The 18,756-nt window shown below is 38.2% G+C and overlaps 1 protein-coding gene and 1 pseudogene across 2 annotated transcripts in view; both read right to left on the reverse strand.

Annotated features, from left to right (window-relative positions):
* Positions 1-5,328: 5,328 nt before the first annotated feature.
* PATE2 (prostate and testis expressed 2) overlaps positions 5,329-18,756 on the reverse strand; it is a 64,302-nt gene continuing 50,874 nt past the window's right edge. The window contains exon 5 of the mRNA XM_079105508.1: positions 5,329-5,454. The gene's annotated coding sequence lies outside the window, so the exon portion shown is untranslated. The remainder of the gene's footprint in view (positions 5,455-18,756) is intronic.
* LOC306639964 (signal peptidase complex catalytic subunit SEC11A-like) lies at positions 12,741-13,925 on the reverse strand (annotated as a pseudogene). The gene has a single exon. The product of its transcript is annotated as a signal peptidase complex catalytic subunit SEC11A-like (transcript).

Below are 18,756 nucleotides of genomic sequence, written 5' to 3' on the forward strand. Positions count from 1 at the left end.
AGGCATTTAAATCAGGCTACATGATCTTGAGTACACAGACACCAAAATGGCAGGATGCCACAAACATTCATACTAGTGCTGAGTGTTAATAGTCTCAAATCCCCAACTAAAAGACACAGATTAGCAGGATGAATCGAAAAACAAGTTCCAACTATATGCTATTTATCTAACAGATAAAGACATCAATAGACTGAAGGCAAAAGAATGGCAAAAAAAATATTTCAGGCTTATAGTTTGAGAAGACAAACAGGAGTAACTATTCTCATATCTGACAAAGCAGATTTCAAGCAAAAATTAATCATAAGAGACAAAGATTGTTCACTACCTTCTAGTAAAGTAAACAATCCAACAAGAAAATGAAATGATAGTAAACTTTATGCCCCAAAAGGGAATGCTCCAAATTACATGGAAAAAAAATGCTCCATGGTATTAGACCCCACATAGATCCCAACACAATAAATGAGAGGATTTCAATACACCCTCATCACCAAGAGATGGGTCATTAAAACAAAAAATCAATAAAGCTATCTTGAACCTACATGATGCTATAAATTAAATGAACCTAACAGACATCTACAAAATATTTTACCTCAAAACAGTTGAATTTACTTTCTTCTCAGATATTCATGAAACTTTTTACAAAATAGATCATATTCCAGGCAACAAAGAAAATCTTAGCAAATGCAAAAGAAAAGATATTCTCCCACATATTCCATCAGATTATAATAGACCACTAGAAACCAACAGCAAAAAAAAAAAAAAGATATCACATAAACACATGGAGATGGAACAATACTCTCTTAAATGAAGAACAGATCAAAGACATAAGACTAGAAATGAACAACAGCAGAGATACACCATATCAAAATCCCAGAGACAGTATGAAAGCAGTTCTAAAAGAAAAATTTATAGCACTGAGTGCCTACATTTAAAAATCAAAGAGATTGAAAATAAATAAGCTTATGCTCCACCTCAAGACCTTAGAAAAAGAAAAACAAACTAGACCAAAAACTAATAGAAGACAGGAAATAAAGATCAGAGATAAAAATCAATGAAATTGAGAAAAAGAAAAAAATACACAGAATCAATGTAATGAAGAGTTGGTTATTTGAAAAGATAAATAAGACTGGCAAACCCTTAACCTAAATAACCAGAAAAAAAAGTGATAAGATGCAAATCAACAAGATCAGAGATGAAGGAGATATTACTACAGACCCTTCTGAAATTCAGAGGTATCAGACCTATTTTGAAAGTTTATACTGCAATAAACTGGAAAATGTGGAGGTCATGTACAAATTTCTAAACACACATGACCTACACAAATTGAATCAGGAAAATAGAGAAAACCTAAATAGACCAATATCAAGAGATGAAATTAAAAGAGCAATTAAAAGCCTTCAAAACACCATAAGTCCAGGACCTGATAGATTCTCAACTGAGTTCTAACAGAAGAACTAATAGGAGTCTTTCTCAAATTATTCCAGGAAATTGAAAGGGAAGGAACACTCTCCAATACATCTATGAAGCCAGTATAACCCTGATACCAAAACCAGACAAAGACATTTCAAGAAAAGAAAACTACAGACCAATACCCCTGACAAACATAAATGCAAAAATCCTCAATAAAGGTCCGAATGGCTATTATCAAGAACACGAACAATAATAGATGTTGGAGTGGATGTGGGGAAAAAGGCACATTTTTACATTACTGGTGGAATTGCAAATTGGTGCAGCCATTCTGGAAAGTAGTATGGAGAATCCTCAGAAAACATGGAATAGACCCACCTTTTGACCCAGTTAACCCACTCCTTGGTTTATACCCAAAGGACTTAAAATCATAAAATCAGCAAACTACAATAACACAGTGACATCAATGTTTGTGACAGCTCAGTTCACAATAGCTAGATTGTGGAACCAACCTAGATGCCCTTCAACAGATGAATGCATAAAGAAACTCTGGTATATATACACAATGGAATACTATTCAGCCATAAAGAAGAATAATACTATGGCATTTGCAAATAAATGGATGGAATTGGAGAATACCATGCTAAGTGAATAAGCCAAGCCCAAAACAACCAAAGGCCAAATGCTTTCCCTGATAAGTGGAGAGTAATATATAATGGGGGTGGGGTGGGAAGTGAGAGAAGAATGGGGGAACTTTATGTAGAAGGAAATGAGAGGGAGGGGGTATAAAAAATGGTGAATGAGACAGACATCATTACCCTACATACATGTATGATTACACGAATGGTGTGAATCTACATTGTGTACAACCACAGAAAAGGAATGATGTACCCCATTTGTGTACAATGAATCAAAATGCAATCTGTAAAAAATTAAAAAATAAATAAAAAATAATATTTAAAAATCCTTAATAAAACATTAGCAAACCATATTCAAAAACATCAAAATGATAATACACCATGATCAAGTGAGTTTCATTCCAGGGTGCAAGGTTGGTTCAACATATGCAAATCAACAAAGGTAATTCATCATTTAAACAGAATTAAGGACAAAAATCACATGATCATCTCAATAGATGCAGAAAAGGCCTTTGATTAAATCCAACACCCATTCATGTTAAAAATGCTGGGGAAGCTAGGGATCAAAGGAACTTACTTCAACATCATAAAGAACATTTATGTCAAAATCAAAGCCAACACTATATTAAAGAAAAACTAAAAGCATTTTGTCTAAATTCAGGAACAAGACAAGCTTATCCACTTTCACCACTCCTATTTTATAAGTCCTCAAAACATTATCCACAGTGATCAGCAAGAAAAGGAAATCAAAGGAGTGCAAAGAAAAGAACAAGTCAAAACATCTGTTTGCCAGCCACATGATCCTTTTTCTAGATCAAAAAACTCACCAAAGCACTTTAGAGTTTACAAATGAGTTTAGCAAAGAAACAGAACACAAGATCAACACCCATAAAGCAATAGCTTCCTATACTCTAACAGTGATTTAGCTGAGGAGGAAATCAATAAAACCTACCCATTCACAATATTCTCAAAAAAATTAAATACTTGGGAATTAATCTAGCTGAGGAATTTAAAAAGCTCCATAATAAAAATTATAGAACACTGAAGAAGACTTTAGAAGATAGAAAGACATCCCATGTTCTTGAGTAGGCAGAATTAATACTATCAAAATGGCCATACTACCAAAAGCAATAGGTACATTCAATTAAATCCCCATCAAAATACCAATGACATTCTTCACAGAATTAGAAAAAAATTCTTAAATTCATTTGGGAGAATAAGAGACCCAGAATAGTCAAACCAATGTTAAGCAAGAAAAGTGAAGCAGGAGGCATCTGAAATTATACTCCAGAGCTGTAGTAACAAAAACAGCATGGTATTGGCAACAAAGTAGACATAAAGACCAATGGAACAGAATAGAAAACACCCAGACAAATCCACAAACCTACAGCTATCTGACATTTGACAAAGGTGCTAAAAACAAGTCTTGGAGAAAAGACAGTCCTTTTAACAAGTGGTGCTGGGAAAACTGGATAGATACGTGTAGAAAAATGAAACTATCCACTATCTCTCATCCTACACAAAACTCAAATCAACATGGATCAGAGACATAAGGAATTAGACCAGAAACCTTACAACTGTCAGAAAAAAACATAGGGTCAACACGCCATCATATAGATGCTGGCACTGATTTCTTTAAAAAGACCTTTAAAGTACAAAATAAAGCCAAGAATCAATAGTGGGATATCATCAAACTAAAAAACTTCTGCACAGCAAAGAAAATGATTAAGAGCATGAAGAGAAAGCCTACAGAATGGGAGAAAATTCTAACCAGTAATCCCTCCAATAAGGGGATTTAATATCCAGAGTATAAAAAAACTTAACACCAAAAAAAACCAAACAATGCAATCAGTAAATGGGCAAAAGAACTAAACAGAAATTTCTCAAAAGAAAGAACACAAATGGCCAACAATTAGAAGAAAAAAATGTTCAACATCTCTAGCAATCAGGGAAATGCAAATCAAAACTACACTAAGATTTAATTTCAAAATGGCAATTATCAAGAGTATGAACAACAATAAATGCTGATGATGTTGTGAGTAAAAAGGTACACTTGTACATTGTTGGTGGGACTGCAGACAAGAACAGCCACTCTGGAAAGCAGTATGAGATTCCTCAAAATACTAGGGATGGAACCACCATATGACCCAGCTATCGCACTCCTTGGTATTTTCCCAAAGGATCTAAATCAGCATACTACAGAGACACAACCACATCGATGTTTATTGCAGCACAATTCACAATAGTCAATGCAGTCAACCCAGGTACCTGTCAATAGGTAAATAATTGAATTCTACTCAGCCATAAAAAGAATTAAATTATGGCATTTGCCACTAAACGCATAGAAATGGAGAATATCATGCTAAGTGAAGTTACCCAAACTCAAAGTTCAAATGTTTCTTCTCATATGAGGAAACTAGAGTAAAATAAAGGAAAGGGGGAGGGAATGATGGCATTTCAAATTTCCACAACCTTCCTTCTTTATCCACAGCTCATTACTCTTGGGATCTTTAACTCTCAAGCGACAGTGTAGGTGGGGCTGAGACTGAAGGTGTTTCTTGATCTTGATGTTTATTCAGGAAGGAATGGGCAGGATGTGGCCAGAAGTCTTGCAGAACAACTGAGAACTTCAGGTAAACTTCTGTAATGGAACAGAATCATGTGGATTATCTGTTGCCAAGAAGCTGTTACAGTAGCTTTCATTACAACAAAAGAAGATATTTTTCTCCCACTTGGTTATGCGCACATACTCCACACATCTCTTTGGGCAGCCCAGGATGGAATGTTGGTACAGGTATTCTGAAGAGAGTAGAAAAAAAAAATGCTCAGACACCAAGTTAGACCTGAGATGTGACAGGGAATGTGGCTTGGTAAGCTGTCCCTTTCTTTCCTCATATCCCCTGAGGAAGAGACTAAGACTTGAAGACCCTTCCACAAAAGGAAGCTCTCCTCCCAGGACAACTCACTCCTGTCCCCAGCACACGTGTTTGTAGCAGAGGACTTGCAACAGCCTAATCTATTAAATCTTAAGTCACAAATATCAGAGATGAATGAGAATTTGGAGGCCATTTATTAAAACCCAATCGTTGCGCAGATGAGAATTTCAAACTCAGAGAAGGGAAGGAATATATCCAAGGCCATCAACAGAGTTAGTGTTGAAGTTAGTGGGACTAGAGAAGTTCAATAACAGATTTAGTGCTCTTTCTCTCCCCAGGCAAAGTCATAAGTCATTCTCTCACCCTCCCTTTCTCCTGCCCCATCTCACCTCCAGTGTAATGTTGGGTGTATACTACTTTGGTCTGGCATGCAAAGTCGGGATATCTGGGATGACAGATGCCTGAATTCTTTCTGCAGGTGTTGTGAACAAAGTTATCACAGGAATTGCAAACGGTAGATGTCCTGAAAGAATCTGTGAATTGTGTCAGAAACACAGGGTGAGATCAGGAGATGGAGAGAGGATGGGAGGGAGGGCTTCCAATGCAAGTTTCTGGTTGGAGGGTAGGACCCTGGACTTTGTAAGCTTCCTTCACTACACTTCCGGGGAAACCCAGGACCCTCCCTTCTAGGGATATCTTTCTCTGTAGAGCTCAGGTCTATCAGAGCATCTGTTTTTAAGTGTCATGGAACTACCAAGAAACTCTACCTTTCTTTTTTCAGGTTTGGCCTTTAGCTCTGGTTTCTGAAGGTTGGGGGGACACTGGGATGGATATTTCACTGCTGGTAGACCTGAACAATGTTAAAGAGAAGACCTGGGATCCAGTAGGGAAAAGGGATGAAGAGGATCTCTTTCCTGACAGACTTAACAAAATCTAGACGTTCATTGAGAGAAATAGTGTAACTGATTTCCTATTTGCCCATCTCTAGATCCACGATGATTCTTTATCACCCCTTACCCTCATGCCTCACTCCTCACACCTTCCCTGGATCTGGAATTAGTGGAGCTATTGTACAGCAGCAATATCAGGGGCCCCAGGAGGAGCTTCCATGGTGGAGAGGGAATATGTGCTGTCCAGAGGTTCAGGGATCTGAACCAGCAAACACTGTCCCTGATCCCACCGCCCTGTGTCCTTTCCCTCCCTGCCATGGGACTCACCCTTCTTGGGAGACGGACACAAAACCAGGACAGTTCCCGAGAGAAGGAGGAACAAAAGCCGTTCCATGTATTTGAGAAAAGCAGAAAAGGAAAGAGCAATGAATCAGGTAGGCAAAGTCCAGGAAGGTCTTGGCAGTGGCCCACTACAGGAATGTGGGATGGAGATGACGCCACGGTTTTCTCTTTGGTCTCTTACTCTGTAAGTTATATCTTGGGCTGAACACAGTGCAGTTCATGTACTTCTACTCAGAGGCCCTACCTCTAGGAGAGTGGGTGTTTTGCTTCCTCTACTTATTCCACAACCAATCCAGGGCCTCCATCAAGGAATTAATACAGGAAAGAAACAACCCAAGTGTCAAGGTAAGACAATACAACCTTATCTCCTAGGCATATGAGTTCATAGCACACCCACATGTTGTTTTGAATTCCCTAACCCAGCTGTGTCATATAACATTGGACTGGTGAAGGAGGAAATACTAGATGGAGGTGAGGACCTAGCTCACTTCAGAGTTTCAGTACATCTGCTAAGAATGGAGTTGAAGATTGCAAATTGAGTTCTCATTTGAAAATAGGTTCAATCCAAGGGACCAAAAATGAATTCATATCAGATGTTCCAAGTAGTGAGCCACCCCCAGAATGGGGACTCTAGGAAGAGTATCAGTATCAGTCCATACAGTGGACAAACTGGAGGCAGGAAACATAAAGAAAAGAATTGACAATCAATTCATAACAATTCAATTTTGCCCATGTAAACGTAAACAATGACGTGTTAAGGAAACCAGGTAAGGCAGATTAAGGTTGCAAATAACACAATGTGTTTTGTTCTTCCTTCTCCTTCCTCTCACTCTCTGGCAACTCCTTGATTAAGTTTACTTGTTCTTCTTACTCCCATCCCTTAACCAAGATATGGTTGGACTATATCTATGGACACAACTAAGTCTAAATCTCACCTTCTTCAGCCTGGATAAAGGAAGCTTCTTTTGCTAGTCATTTGTTAACTCTCTTGCTCTATTTTCAAATATCTCCACCTCTATGAAGCATGGCTCTTCAACAGAGGAATCTATTCTGAGATCCAGGGCTGTAGAACCCAAGTCCTTTGAGAAAGTTTCACAATACAGTCCACCAATGAGACTAAAACCTATTCGGAGGAGAAATCAGTCACCACTGACTAGGGTGAGAAAATTATTCATAGAGGGGTTATGATGAAAAGAATTATAGGACTTGGCTTAGTAGAATTAAGATGAATGCCATCCTATATTGAAAGTGACATGCAAAATCCCAAACACTGCAGGATATGCCACAGATCTAGATGTTTTTCTTGTAATGTCTATCTGGCAGAATGCTGGCCCGCTCAAATGAGGTAGAGCAAAATAATTACTCTTCAATTTTCTGAAGGATTTTCTTTTTAATTAAATTGATGTTATTTCCATCTTAAATGTTTAATAGAGTTCCCTAGGGAAGCTATCTGGCATTTATTTATTAGAATGTTTTTAATGACAAGACAAATAACAACAATAGATCAAAGTGTATTTCTTCTTAGGCAATCTTTTGTAGTCGGAATCTTTAGGAACTTCCCATTGTCCATCATACTAAGCACCATATGAGTTTGCTTATTGTGGTTTGTTGTTGTGGGGACTCAATATATCTGTAGTGTTTACAACAGAGTAGGTGCTTATCAAAATATAGTCATTTTTATTAATATCTTGAAAGAGAAAATGAGCAGTCTTTGGCTAAGACAAAACACACTCTAGGATAATTTCACTAAAATGTCTATACTATAGAATGACAGAAACTTGGAAGACCCAAATACTAACATATACCCAGATTCCCAGGGTATCTGGGGCTGCCTCCCTTTCCTCTTCTCTTAGCTAATGTAATCTTTTAAGCTGCAAGCAATCATTTTTCTATATCCACATCCTACAGATAGATATAGAAATGTCAAGTAAGTCCTCTCTTACAGTTCAAGGACCCAGGAAATGACTGGTTCTGCCCTCTTCCAGTGACTCAGAGGAAAGCTATAGTCAAAAAGTCAGGGTCCTATGTTCTGGTGGTTCCTCCAATGGTTCTACTATGCCCAAAGAGCCCTTTCAATGTGAGCATAGGGCAAGTAACCTGTCCTGTCCCACATGTGTTCTAGCTCCAGGTGCAAAGTGATTCTTCTGCTCATTCTGATGGAGGTCTTTGAAGAGAACTCTGTGACATGGGCACTAGATGGTTTTCTCTTTGAGACATCATCATACCCACTTCACATCTTTGAAAACTGAGGGTAAGAAAGATTAAGTGATTTTTCTAAGATCAAAGTATTAGGGAGCAAAACTGGGAATTGAACACTGGGCCTGTCCACACAGTCCAGCTGGTAACTGCCATGCCAGGCAACGCATACAAAGTGCCTACACCAGTATCTTGGACACAGCGGGGACTCATTCTGCATTTTTTCTGATTCTTATTTTTGAAGCACATATTCAACTCTGAAGTCAGAGAAAGTGTCAATAAGTTGAATATCAAGATATTTTGGAGCACCTTTTTCTCCAAAGAAATTTGAGAAAGTCAATTAGTGTGTAGGAGAGCAAAGAAGTGTAAATGTATTAGGATAAATAAAAACTCAAGCATAGTTATGTGTCAGTTAATAATGATGACATGTTCTGATTGTAAGGGAATTTCCATGAAACCACGCCAGACATGGGAAATCACATAAGGGAATTTATTAAGCAAACAGTGTCTCCCTGCAGGGTAAGAGAGAAAATGAGAGGAAAAGAGAAAGGAAAAGAAAGGGTGCATGCTAGAGAGAGTGGAAAGCCAGGAGTATAGAAAAAAAGTGTGTAGGACAGACAGAAGGATGGGAAAAGATGGCGGGGAAGCTACAGTAAAACAGTTGAATTCCGCTGGGCTAACAGGGGACCAATATCGGAGAAGGATACTTGCAAGCTGACTGATGAACCAATAGCTAGCTAGGATGTTCACAGATTGACAAGTGGTTGGGAGGTGGGGAAAGTAGTTGTACCTTATGGGCGGGAGAGCAGCTTTATACATTACACTGATAACTTCACATTTGTGTAAACATCATAGGGTGTATTTATACAAACGAAGACAGCTACAGTATCGCTAGGTGATTTGATCTAATGGGCTCACTGTCACACATGCAGTCCATCACAGACATCATCATGTGCCACATGATTATACAAAGGAAACTCAAGCACAAAGAATGACCCTGCTTCCCTAATTAAAAAGGGATAAAAGAGACATGTAGATTGCTCTGTAAGAAGATCCTCTCATGAACTGGACATTCTCCACTTAAAATCACTGCCCAACCTTTTAATTGCTCAATAATCTTGAGGAGCTAGAAACTTCTCTGTTTAAGTTTCCCCAGTGGTAAAATGGAGGTAATAGATTATTGGAATGATCAAATAAACTAATATATGTAAAGCTGTTAGAACAGTTTCTGGCATGCAGATAGTATCAGCATGTAGTGGTCTGGGGGGCAGAGGAGAGGGTGCAAGACATGGTGTGCAATTGCCTGCAGAACTCTGGCAAGATTGTGAAAAGCAGGACCAAGCAGCATTGATGGTGAGATTATGTTCTGGTGATAGAAGCAGTTTTGCATTTTAGCCTTGAGTTCAGTACTTACTGTGGTCTCCCCTGACACTGGCAGAGCACCTGGCCCATTGTACAAAAGCCTTATAAATTTGGAGATTAGGTATTATTACCCCACTTATAGACAATGAAAGTTAAACAACAGATGGAAGAATTCCGAGTTCTGAATCACAGTCTATCAGATTCTTCTGTTTATGATCTTTTCAGTTACGAGACCACTTATAGGTAAGGCAATAGCATGGCTCCCTGACAGGTTGTCTGAGGGAAATCTGGATAAAGACCTGAGAGATGAGGTTGTGTCTACTTTCAAAGGAAGCATAATGTTCTAGGATGCTGTCTCTTGTGGGAAACACCTGCCTTAGACACTGAGCGGCAAGAAAGTGGCCAGCAGTAGAATTCAAGGGAGTCATCCATCTGTGTGTCTGGTAACTACTCTTTCTCCTTCTTCTTTTGGGGGCCGTCTCAACTTTCTTCTTTAGGAATGCCGTTGACACTCTTCACCCCCAACTCTAAACTTTTACTATCCTCTTTCAGAACCAGGGAAATGTGGTTATAATTGCCACAAACTCTAGAAGCTGGTGATTATGTGAGATTTCCACTTCCCAGGAGAGAGCCAGGAATTCTGGAAGCAATACCTAAGATGGCAGTAACAGGGCTGACTGTGTGATAAAATCCAGTGGACTCAAATCCCTGGTAAGAGCTGGAACAAGGATGAGGGCAGACAGTGCAACAGTCACTTTGTTCCTGAGTCTCCAGGTTCTTGTGCTCTGTATCAGAATCATCAGATAAAGCACAACTGAGTTAGAAACTTGGGGAGCTAGAAACTTCTTTGTTTCAGTTTCCCCAGTGGTAAAATGGAGGTAATAGGTTATTGGAATGATCAAATAAACTAATATATGTAAGCTGTAGCAAAGGAGGCAGCACGGGGGGACAGTGATCCCCGGCTGACTCAAGCAAAGCACAAAAGTGTACAGCTTTTCTGGCATCTTTGGAGTAGGCAGGGACCCAGCCTCTGGATTCATCACACGTAGAGGTGGAATTTTAGTTGTGCTGGCGCTTTTCTTCATCACACCTCTTCACAGGACACATGTCTCATTACCATCTTAAATCTCTCTGCCTTGGGTTGTTTTCACCGTGCTAGGAAACTAAAGTTCACTACAGGTTACTTCAGTGATGGTGCTACACATAATTTGCCCCTTGCCATCTGGTATCTGCCCTTTATCATCTGGAAGAGTACCCTTATATTACTTTCAGAATTGGAGAGACTGCTTCCCTGTCTCAGTAGGTCTGATTTGAGTGACTTTGTCTTGTCTAACTCTGGCTTCTTGATATTTCTGCTGAGTCCCAGAAGGTTGAGCTGGCTTCCCAGCCTCCCATCTTCTGGTGTGTTTTGTTAATTCCATAGCCTTGAACACTGGTCCATTTTTTTTTTAAATTTGGGATAACAGTTCTATTTTTAACTCCTAGTTTTTGGCACATCTCTTAGTACCCCATAAGACTCATGGCGTAACTTCACTGTCAACAACTATAGTCAACAACATAAAGCTATTTTACATATTATCTCATTTGTTACTAACCATAAACCTATGAGGGAGGTTATATGGTGGTAAAATTAGGACACAGAAGATGGAGAAATTATGACTGCAAAGCACTGAGGGATCTCAGACCCTGTACCTTTATGACCACATCATGCAACCTGCTCAGTATTAAACATAATTTTGGGATCAGGAACACATTTAGAGATGGACTTGTGTGTTACCTAGACACAATCTGGCCCTACCCGTCTCCAAATTCCCATCTCATACTCTTTATGGCAGGCTAGCCATGGAGAATCAAAGTACAGAGAGACATGCCCATTCAAATGGAGGTGAAAGTAAGGCAGTCTAGATCTCAGAAGTGTGTTTAGGAGGAAGATAAATATTGTGAGTCATCAGTGTTCACAGAGTGTTTGGAGACATGAGAGGAGACAGTGGGACAAGAAGGCCAAGGACTGAGAAAGTCATATAGATTACAAAGCCTCAGTATTTGGGTACAAAAAGAAAAATTTAAGACCTAAAATTCAAGCTACTGGTATTTTTATTATTTTTAGCTGTGCTGTTATTATTGTTACTTTGTGTAACTTTTATGTGCCTACCTGCATAGAGGCTGTGCCAAATAAGTTCAGTCTTTTCTCTCTGATTTTCAGAGGGTAGCCTGTGTTTTGTCTGAACTGCTTGCAAATAATCTTCCTGAATAAATGGAGATTGTCACTGTCTTCTGAGCAGCAACTTAGAAGAACAGAGGACATTAAAATGATACAGATGCCAGAAAGAAGTCTCCACCCCAACGCTTTGCATTATTCCATTTTCTGTTGCTGTAACAAAATATCTGAGGATGAGTAGTTTATAAAGAGGTTTGTTTGACTCATAATTTTGGTGATTAGAGGGTTCAAATAGCATGTATGTTTCCAGCATCCTAGAGAGGGTCCCAAGGCTCTCTTGCAACATGGGGAAGGGAGTGGAAAGAGACTGGCTATGTGCAGAAGGGACCAAGCACACCTTACTTTATAATACTCCCCTGTAATGAGAACTCACTTTGTGAAACCTACATCAATTCCTTCCATGTGTAGGGGCAGCACTCCCTATGAATTAATTACCTCCCATGAGGCCACACCTCTTAAAGGTTCCATCACCTCAGCACCCACCACCTTACTTGGGACCAAGCTTCCAGCACTGAACCTTTGGGGGACACACACAAACCACATCCAAACCATAGCACACTGCATAAAGCCAGAGGTAGTAGCACTAAATGGTGAGAGGTGGGACTGCAAAGAGTGGTAAATAACTGGTCAGTAGTGACAATCAAAAAATTACTTGACAAATAAAAAGTAAAACTATTTCATAATTCAAATTATGGCCATTTAGACTATTTTTTTTCAATGTGCGAAGACTTTTATTTAAACCTCTGAAAAGTTAAAGACTATGACCACCTCGGTATGTGCCATTCCGGTCATAAGGAGGAATGACAGTTTCAAAACTCATGCAGAGTTGCATTTTCATTTACAGAACTCTTGTAGGCACTTTAGAAGTGAAGCTTGGCTTGAAAATACACTGAGGGCTTTGGCTCAACCTTTCAATATAAAAAAATTCACTGATGTACAAAAATGTGAAAGTGTGACAATGACAACTTATGAAATTCTGTGATTGAAAGTCCCCTGGAGTGCACTCCTAGTGCACATGCACCCGCCCAGATTCTGGCGTGGAAACAAACTAACGTAAACCAGAACTACCGAGAAGCGCCAACATGTGCGTTCTCCATTCCACCAATCACAGACCAACAGCTACTCTGAATGGTCAGTAACAAAAAGTGCGGCATCTTCCCAGAAACAGCAAGGTAGGCTTCTTACGATGAACCAGCACAAATACACTCAGCAAAAAAAGTGCTACATACTTAAATTTAGGATAGTCATTCATGAGGATCGTCACAATTCCAATATAAGGAGCAAAACCTCTGGCTCGCCCCACAACACCTTTTTCTCTAGCCAGTGCTGTCCTTGTTTACAGAGGCCTCAGACATCAACAGCATTATTATCTCCTTTGGTCAAAAACTCGATAGGCCCATTTTGCTTTTCATGAATCTTCAGGACTCCATGAACTATAGGAATTTCTCTTCCTTCTATTCTAAAAATGACAATTTCTCCCACTCCTAAGGGATCTTCTACTGGATTTGTTAGAAAGAGAAGATCTCCTCTATGAAATGCAGGTTCCGTGCTGCCACTCAGCACCACTACAACTGGCCTTTCACTTCCAGTTATTACCATTAATCCCTTCCAGATCATTAGTGCCGAGGAGAAAATCATTCCAAAATTTAGGACTTGATAATACAGCTGCCTCTTGTTCATCCGCCGCGCATCATCCAAAAAGTCTAGAGACAGCGTGGCGGGACTGGCTAGCGGGACACTGGCCGCAGCCAAGCGCGGAGGCGGACCCGCTGGAGCGCTGGCTCGGCTCGCTCACAGTCCCTTTAGACTTTTGACACTAAAATTTTGATTATTTCATTGATTTTGAAATTACAAAGACCTGGATACTTTTGTGGTGGCAAAGACAAGAGTTCTCATAAACAAGTCTTTGGACATAAATCCTAGATCTGCATTTGAGGTAAAAGCTTTTCTTGAATAGGGTTGGGAGTGCAAAGGTGTTATAAGACTCTCACTTTCTGAGGTTGAGGATGTAGCTCAGTAGTAGAGCACATGCCTAGCAAGGTCCTGAGATCCATTCCTGCCATCACACAAAACAATCTTACTTTCTTATTGCACAAGTGAGCATACACTCTCAGAAAATTTATGACTCAGAGAAGTGGTGGTGTGCTTTTCTAACCTTGGGTGGATACGATAAGATAAATGGGTAAATGATAAGAACAACTGTTCTTTTATTCGTTGAGTATATTAATATCTTCTAGCTCTCCGAATGCCCTCTTTCTCATTCCCCGTCCACCTCTGAATTCTGCAGGTGCCCTGGTGCTGCTTGTTTGAGTGCTGCTTGTTCCCTCTCCTTGTCTGACTGAGTCTTTGCCTCTCATCTGTGACCCTTCAGCACTGTCATCAGCAAAACTTCCTCAAGGCCTCAAGAACAGGACATTCTACTCCCCTATTCCAGGATGTTCCTGGGACAATGGTCCCAGTATCTAGAAATAAATCTAATGCAAGTTGTACAAATTCTCTAAGGAGAAAGTGACATAATTAAGAAAAATCAGCAAGATCAAAAATAAACTGAGAAATAAATGATGATTATTGACTGGAAGATTCAATTATGTAAGTACATCAGTTTTCTCCAGATGTAGAGATCAAATAAATCTCCCCCAAAATCAAAAAGGCCATAAAATAGTTTTATTTTTAAATGACTTTAGAATTGCAAGAAGTTGCAAAACGTAGTTTCTTTACAGATTTGACCCAGCTTTCCCAGTGATACCACTTTCAATGTCATTACTACATTTTCTAAATGAGGAAATAGTCTTTAGTACAATATTATTAACTTAAGTATGGACTTTAAGTTCTGTCAGTTTTGACATGTACTTTTTTGGGTACTGAAATCTCATCAAATGTATAGTTTGTGTAAAATTCCCAAAAGCAGGATACATAGCTATTCATCACCATCAAGCTATTTCCTCATTTTATCCGCTATTGGCAGATTCTCTTTCTTACTTTAGAGCTTAATGAGCACTGGATGTTCCTGGGACAATGGTGCCAGTATCTAGAAATAGATCTAATGCAAGTTGTACAACCACCACTATAATTTTGCCATTCTGAGCGTATTATATAAGTATAATAATATAATATAAAATCTTATAAAGCTGAATTTTTTCATTTAGCATAATACCCTTGAAGGTCATCCAATCACTGTATGTATTAATAGTTAATTCTTTTTCATTGTTTTATATTATTTTATTGCAAAGACATACCACAATTTATCCATTATTCATTTACCTTTTGAGGAAAATCAATGTTCTTTTTAGTTTTGGACTGTAACAAATACAGCTGCTATAAATATTTTTCAGGTTTTGTGTGAATATGTTTTACCTTATATTTTCACTTCACTTAGTTATAGTAAGTGAAAGAAAACACATGGATATTTTCTAGGATGAAAAAGTTATACTAAGTAAAAGAAGTGAGACCCACAAAAAGTGTTCAATTCTCTTCTAATGAAATACTATACTAGTCAAAACATCTCTAATGACAAGCAGAGCAATAGTTACATGGGATGTAGGTGCTAGCCTGGTTGACAGGTTCACAAGGGCTGGCTAGGAGCCTGGGGCCAGAGGGACTACCTAGTACTCCATCAGTGCTTAATCCACAGACCAAAGAGGCTAAACTGGATCTGGGGTCCCTGGATGCTAGCGTGATGTTGAAGCTCAGGAGGCTAGCCTGTCATCATGGGGGTAGCCCAGGCCCTGGGTCTGGTAGAGAATTTGGTCAGGCCTAGAGTTTGAACCCTGGGTTGGTGCCAAGTGGCTGACCTAGAGATGGGACCACAGAAGATGGCCTGGTTCCTTGGGCCATGAGTGTTTCTGGGGCAGGCCTGGCCCTGAGATCTGTGGTGGGTGAGATGCTCTCTCCACTCTCCTGACTAAGCAAGAGTGTATCTGTCCAAGCTCAGGGGATGATGATGTGGGTAATATGAAATTGTCTTTCCTACCCTCTTCAAAGACTCCTTTCTTATTTATGTACTACGCCAATGTGCTATGTTCACCTGAATTCCTTACCTCTTGGGAAAGTAATTTTGTGAAACACGTGGATGTTTCACAAGACATTTAGGAAAGCCTTAATGTGTCATCTTGGTGTTACTTGATGTCCTCACCAAGTAAATTTTTGAAGAACAGTTTTTTCAAATTCTTTGACCATTTTAAAATTTTTTCATTCATCCTCCACTTTGACCTTGACCCCATATTTTTTTTCTCCACATTTTTATTGGTGCAATATTCACAGTTGTACATACTAATGGGGTTTGTTGTTACATATTTATAAATGCACACCACACAATACAACAGTGTAATTTGGTCTAAATCACTCCCCAGCAGTCCCCCTCCTTGGCTGCCTCTAACCCCTTGGTTTTTTTTTTTTGTTGTTGTTGTTGTTGTTGTTGTTTTTTGCTCTACTGATCTCACTTCCATTTTCATGAGATTATCCCCATTTTTCTTTTCTTTTACCTCTCTAGCTTCTGCATATGAAAGAAAACATATATCCATTGACCTTCTGAGTTCAACTTATTTTGCTTAACATAATGGTCTCTGGTTCCATCCGTTTTCCTGTAAATGATATGAGTTTTATTTTTTTATGGCTGAATAGCACACAAGTATGTGTATAAACTACATTTTTTAATTCATTCATACGTTGATGGAAACCTCTGCTGGTTCCATAGTTTGGCTGTTGTGAATTGTGCTGCCATCAACATGGTTATGCATGTTATTACTGTAGTATGATGTCTTTGATTCTTCAGGATAAACAGGAGGAGTGATATATCTGAGTCGTATGGGGGTTCCTTTTCTAATTTTGAACCAACTACATACTGATTTTCATGGTGATTGGATTAATTTACAATCCCATCAACAGTGTAAAACTGTTCCTTTTTCTCCACATCTTCTCCAGAATTTGTTATTGTTTATATTCTTGATGTTATTCTGATCAGCACAAGATAAAAATCTCAGGGTTGTTTTGATTTGCATTTCCCTAATTGCAATGAACATTTTTAAAATATTTGTTGAGCCTTTGTATTTATTTTTTGAGAAGTATCTGTTTAGCTTATATTCCCATTTATTAATTGGGCTATTTGTTTTTTGGTGTAAAGTTTTTTGAGCTCATTATCTAATCCAGATATTAATCCTGTTAAAAGAGTAGCTAGCAAAGATTTTCTCTCATTTTCTAGGTTCTCTCTTCAAATTCCTAATTGTTTCCTTTGCTGTGCTGAATCTTTTTGATTTGATGTCATCAGGTTCTATTGAGAAATTTGATGCTTATGCCTATATGCTGAAGTGTTGACTCTACATTTTCTTCTAGGAGCTGCATAGTTTCTAGTCTAATTCCTAGGTCTTTGATTCATTTTGAGTTGATTTTATGCAGGGTGACACGTAAGAGTCTAATTTTACATATAGATGACCAGTTGTCCCAGCAACATTTATTTTAAAAGGCTGTCTTTTGTCCAATGCATTTTTGGCAACTTTGTCAAGGATCAAATCTGTATCTGCATGGGTTTGTCTCTGTGTCTTCTATTCTGTACCATTGGTCTATGTATGTGTTTTTATGCTGGTACCTACAGTTTTTGTTACTATAACTCTGTAGTGTAATTGGAAATCAGGTATTGTGATGCCTCTCCATTATTTTGGTTTAGAATTGCTTTGGTTATTCTGGGTCTTTTATTATTCCAAATGCATTCTAGTTCTGTGAAGAATGTCATTGGTATTTTGATGTGGATTACATTGAATACATATATTGTTTTTAGTAGTATGGCCATTTAATATTAATATTTTAACAATAATATTTTAACAATTTAATATTTTAAATTTAAATTAATATTTTAACAATTAATATTTTAACAATATTAATTCTGCCTATCCATGAACATGGGAGATCTTTCCATCTTCTGAGGTGTTCTTCAATTTCTTTCTTCAGTATTCTATAGTTTTCATTGTAGAGGTCTTTCACCTGTGATTAGATTTATTCCTAGGTATTATATTTTTTGAGGTTATGATAAATAGCCTCTTGATTTCTTTCTCAGCAGATTCATTTTTGGTATATAGGAAAGCTATTGATTTTTGTACAAGTTATAGGTCTGCTTAGATTTTCTATGTCCTCTTTGGTTAGTTTTAGCAGATCATATTTGTCCAGAAATGTATCCATTTCTTCTAAGTTCTCCAATTTATTAGAGCATCAATTTTCAAACTAGTTGCTAATGGTACACTGGATTTGTGATGTTTGTGGTGATTTCTGTTTTCTAATTTCCAATTTTATTAATTTGTATTTTCTTCCTTTTTCTTTTGGTTAGTTTAGCTAAGGGTTTATCAATCTTGTTTATGTTTTCAAATAACAAACTCTTTATTTCACAGATCCTTTAGATATTTTTATTCTCGATTTCATTTATTTCAACTTCAATTGTAATTATTTCCTTTCATCTTCTGGTTTTGGAATTGACTTGTCCTTCTTTTTCAAGGTCCTTGAGATGCACCAGTAGGTTGTTTATGTGGGATCTTTCTGATTTTCTTATGTTGGAGCTGATAGCTGTAAACTTTTCTCTTGGAATTGCTTTTATAGTGTCCCAGGGGTTCAGGTATGTTGTATCACTATTCTCATTAGAGTCAAAGAATTTTAAAAATTTCTCTGATGGTTTCTTCTAAAACTCATTCATTATTCAGAAGTGTTGTTCAATCTCCATGTGTTTGTATAGTTTCTGTAGGGTTTGTCATGCTGATTTCTAATTTCATTCCATTATGATCTGATAAAATGCAAAAAAGCTACCATATCAATTTTTCATATTTGCTAAGAGTTGCCTGTGGCCTAAA

This window comes from Sciurus vulgaris (assembly GCF_902686455.1).
Source record: "Sciurus vulgaris genome assembly, chromosome: 11".
NCBI classification, from domain to species: Eukaryota; Metazoa; Chordata; class Mammalia; order Rodentia; family Sciuridae; genus Sciurus; species Sciurus vulgaris.